General features: G+C 37.1%; 1 pseudogene; it reads left to right on the top strand.

Annotated features, from left to right (window-relative positions):
• Positions 648-999, top strand: LOC109126368 (annotated as a pseudogene).

Genomic DNA, 5,458 nt, shown 5'->3' with positions numbered 1-5,458 from the left:
ATATTAATTGAGTAATATATGTTTGTTTTAAAAAATTCAAATCACAATATCTGAAGGAAAAATACAATTTTTTTATTAACTTTATGTATTATATGATGATTCACTACATTTAAATTTTAAAATAAAAAAGAGATGATAGGAGAATAATTCTTTAATATGGAATAAATCTTCTAAATATCTATATTAATTATAAAACATTATATATATAGATATTTAAAATATTTTATCTGTGTTTCGTTATAATGATAGTAGAGAAAGTTAACAAAAGTTGTTTGGATATGAATATAAGCATTAAATAGCATTCAATTTAAAAACTTTCCAAAAAATATTTTTGAGCAGAAACTGATGCAAATATACTAGTATAGATTCTATCCACAAATGCTACTTGATTTTATCCTCTTTTTTTTTGTCAAACGATTTTATCCTTATTTCTTCAAATTTCTATTCTAAAAGATTTTGTAAAGATATCAAATATGTGATAAGTTAGAACTAATACTGAAGGATATCTTGTGCTAACAATAGTAATGCAGATGCGTGTGTATATATAGTACCAGAAACACAAAAACCAAGTTAACCTACACAGAAAAATTAAATAAAATCTATAATGAAAATCGTTTCAGTTTTTCTATTTGTTTTTTTGCATTTACATGCTTGGCCATGTATTCGGTGCCAAAATTAGAATCGCGAACGAACTCAGATTCAAGAAACTCCTTTGGATGAGGTGTTATTCCAAAACTAATGTATTAGGTCCAAATATAATACCAGTCAGTCAAGATTCTATAACTTCGTTTCGCCCTAACATTTGGGGTAGGACTCGTTTCATGTGTACTTTAAAACAAGGACCTAACTATAGACATTATCAGAATTTTACAGCATTTAAGCAATATAGTGGTCTTGATGGTGGAGGCTTATGGGATTGGAGAGCCCGAAATCTATTTAAAGAAAGAAGGTAGCCAAAAGTCGACTGATATGCATAAAGTATATGACTGGATAAATTAAAAATGTTATTATGCTGTGTGAAAATAAAAAAGTCTTATATTTAAGTTAATATAAATATAAGATTTTAGGGTATAACTTAAAGGATAAATATATCTATATTTGTTGTAAAACACTTGATGGACTCAATCCGACCGGCCCACTATTAGTCCTTAGTTACGGTCTATTGTACTTAGGCCCATCGGCCATGTGTTAAGGCCCATTCGGCCATGTCATTAGTCTTAGTCGGTTTTGTACTTGGTCCCTATGGGAACCTATATATATGTTGTAACCTCCCTTGATATCAATAATAAGAACAAGAGATTTCCCTAACTCTCTAGTTTCACAACACGTTATCAGCACGATAGCCTCTATCCCTAAAACCCTAAAGGCAGCCGCCGATTCTCTCTTACCCTAAAACCCTACACCAACTTTCTGTTCTTACTTCCATCCGAGTCTAAAATTTTTCTGTTGGAAGATCCTCTTGTTCACGAGCATACCTTAGCTCGTGATCAAAGTTCTCTCGACAACTTGATCGAGGTTCGCGGTTCGTTGATCGGGGGTGAGTTCGAAGGAGTTCGAGTGCGAAGCAAGGAGCTGTTCGCGGAAGCTGTTCGTGAGCAAGGAAGAGAGGAATTACCGAGGTATTTAGCTCCCGGTCCATACCAGTCATAATCCCAAACGGTGAAGGTAACTAAAATCCGAAACCTTCTTAAAACCCTATGGATCGAATTTTAAACATAAAGCTATTGAACCTTAAAAGATATCCAAGTAAACAACAAACAAATTTAAGATCTATAATCCTGTAAAACTTAAAAACTGATTCGCATAGGATTGATAGATTGCTTGTTAAATTGCACCAAAAGATATCAAAGTTTAATTTAGTTTGATTGCTTGATTGATTGTTGCACAAGAACCTAGAACTAATTTAGATTCATAAGGATCATATTAAAACAGATTGTTCTAGGAAATTAAAACTTGGATCATTCATGCATAACAATTAAAATCGGACCATGTATAGGTTGTTTAAAACTCGGCTGCATGAATAAACTCTTAGGATTTCTTAGACAAGCTTGAACATAGATTTCCTGGAAAATTTTCGGCCATGAAACCATAAGATTTCGAGCATGAACATGTCTAGAATCAATTAGGATAATTTCCAAAACCTTGAATCATTATCCTGAACTTTAAGTAAAAATTACTTTAATATTCTAAGAGTATATCCGATTAAATAAAAACTTTGTTAAGTTTCTATAAATTAAAACTTTGAAATCGGAATTAACATATTGGTTAGGATAAGTTCCTAATTAATTATAGTAATTATCCAAAACCTTAAAACCGAAAATATTTACCAAATCCTAGAAACTAAAAGGAAACTTAAGGAAAAGGAAATACTATCTAGGATTGTTGCATGCATTTGATTTTGTTGTCTTGCATGCATAAGGAATTAAACCAACGAAAATATACATAAGGCATGGCATGGTCGGTCTCAAATACCGCATGGCCTAAGGCATGGTTCGGTCTCAAATACCGCATGACCTGAATACTTGTTGCATGGTTCGATCTTAAATATCGCATGCTAACTATCGGTTGTCTATCTTTATGCAGATGGCAAACCTCAAGAGCCCAGACTATGGCATCTTGGATGCTTCTGGTGATAACTACTTGCAATGGGTATGGGACACCGTGACCTACTTGGAAGCAAAAGATCTTCAAAGATGCATTGAGAGTAATAACGAGTGTTCTGAAGAGAACAAGTGTGCGACGTGTTTTTACTATTGAAGATCCTCTTGAACTTTGGACAGAGTTGAAAGACAGATATGGACACCAACAGATGGTGCTCCTACCAAAGGCTCAAGAGGATTGGAGAAGCCTAAGGATCCTGGATTACAAATCCATGGAGGAGTATAACTCTGAGCTTTTTAGGATTGTCTCACTCCTAAGGCTATGTGGCAAAAGGGTTACTGATGAGGACTTGATAGAGAAGACACTCTCAACCTTTCACGAGAATGACATACTGCTTCAGCAGAAAATCCGTGAAAGAGGCTTTCCAACATATGCAAGTCTCTTCTCTTATTTGTACGAGCAAGAGAGTCTAAGCAGCCTACCGAGACCAACCACGTCCACAGAGAAAGACACTACGGCCATGGCCGTGGTGGCAGAGGACATGGTGGCCGACGAGGCTAGGCCAGCCGAAGAAGCCACGGATGTAGTGGCCGAGTAAGCCGGGCTGACTGAGGAGGCCGCGGATGTGGTGGCAAGGGCCGTGGGTCCTTTAAACCACACACCAAGACCAAATCGGTTCTAAAGAAGAAACCAGAAGCTAATCTTGTGCACCTCGATGATGAAGGAGACTTTGATCATGAGAAGGATGACTTGCTTGATTTTGAGACTTCCGATTGCCTTAAAGATTTAGATTGAATTTCGTTTTTATTTTGGTTTAATTTCTATGCTTTTATGCTTTAATTTCTATGTAATGGATAATTGCTTTGATTTAAATTCAATGGATTTTATTTCATAAAATTTGTCTTGTTAAAATACAAAATTATTGTCCTCTTTATAGAAATGGCCGAGGACTTGAGTGAACTAGTGGTGGACAGTGGTTCCAGCCACACTATATTAAAAGACAAAAGATATTTCATAAATCTTAAAATGAGAAGTGCAAATGTTAGTACAATTGCGGGTATAGCAAATTTGATAGAAGGCTACGGCCAGGCTCACATTTTGTTACCTAAGGGTACACATATTGAGATAAGTGATGCCTTATACTCACCCAGCTCTAAGAGAAACTTATTGAGCTTTAAAGATATAAGACTAAATGGTTATCATGTTGAAACCAAGGGTGAAGGATCTAAAGAGTTCCTATACATTACAGAAAATGTAAATGGACAAAAGAAGATCCTAGAGACTATACCTGCACTAGCCACTGGTTTATACCATGCTAAGATCAATATGATAGAAGCTAACTTAGCAAAGCACAAAATGTTCAATGAACAATTCACTCTATGGCATGACCGGCTTGGCCACCCGGGTTCGAACATGATGCGTAAATTGATTGTGAGTTCGAAAGGGCACAACGTCAAAGAAAGAAAAGTTTTCCCTAAAAATGCAACTTGTGTAGCATGTGCACAAGGGAAACTTATTGTAAGACCCTCACCAGTAAAAGTCACAAAAGAGACTTTAAATTTTCTGGAAAGGATACAAGGTGACATATGTGGACCAATACACCCACCAAGTGGGACATTCAGATATTTCATGGTGATGATAGATGCATCAACCAGATGGTCTCATGTATGCTTGTTATCCACGAGAAACTTAGCATTTGCTAAGCTCTTAGCTCAAATCATTCGATTAAGAGCACATTTTCCGGACTTTCCACTTAAGACTATACGTCTAGATAATGCTGGTGAATTTACATCCCAAGCGTTTAATGATTACTGTATGTCCATGGGGGTGAGTGTGGAACATCCTGTGGCACATGTCCATACACAAAACGGATTAGCTGAATCCTTCATTAAACGTATACAAATGATAGCTCGACCATTGTTAATGCGATCGAAGCTTCCCGTGTCAGCTTGGGGACACGCGGTCGTACAAGCAGCAGAGCTCATACGCATCAGGCCATCTAGTGAACACAAATATTCACCATCCCAACTATTAACGGGTCAAGAGCCAGACTTGTCCCATCTCAAAACATTTGGTTGTGCCGTATACATACCTATTGCTCCACCACAGAGGACTAAGATGGGACCACAAAGGAGGATGGGAATATATGTTGGATATGATTCTCCCACCATTATAAGGTATCTTGAGCCACTCACAGGAGATTTATTTAAGGCCAGATACGCGGACTGTCAGTTCATTGAGTCCGAGTTCCCTACAATAGGTGGTGAGACTAGCAAGCAGGTCAAGGAACTAACATGGAATCAAACATCCTTAAATTGGCAAGATCCTCAAACTCAAGCATGTGATGCTGAGGTTCAAAAGATAATTCATTTACAGCAGCTAGCTAATCAATTGCCAGATTCCTTTGCTGACCCAAAAAGAGTAACAAAATCGTACATACCAGCTTGCAATGCACCAGTACGTATTGATGTTCACAAGGAACACAGTAATCAAGTTGCTACAGAGTCTAAGCCACATTTAAAACGAGGTAGACCACTAGGTTCCAAAGATAAGAATCCTCGGAAAAGTAAAAGAGGTGCAAATCAGACCGAGGCTATGGGGATTATAGAACAACCAGACGTTGTCATAGAGACTCCTAAGGTATCGAGTGAGGCTCAGGACACTGAGACTCAAGAACCTGAAGGAATTGACAACAATGAGATCTCGATAAACTATATTATGTCTGGGATACAATGGAACCGAAAAGATGTCGACATTGATGATATATTTGCATACAAGGTAGCACTTGAGATAAACGAGGATTTAGAACCCACATCTATATTAGAGTGCACTCAAAGCAAAGAATGGCCTAAATGGC

This window comes from Camelina sativa, chromosome 9 (assembly GCF_000633955.1).
Source record: "Camelina sativa cultivar DH55 chromosome 9, Cs, whole genome shotgun sequence".
Lineage (NCBI taxonomy): Eukaryota > Viridiplantae > Streptophyta > Magnoliopsida > Brassicales > Brassicaceae > Camelina > Camelina sativa.
Note: the sequence above shows the minus strand (reverse complement) of the source record. Positions and strands in the feature narration are given on the sequence as shown.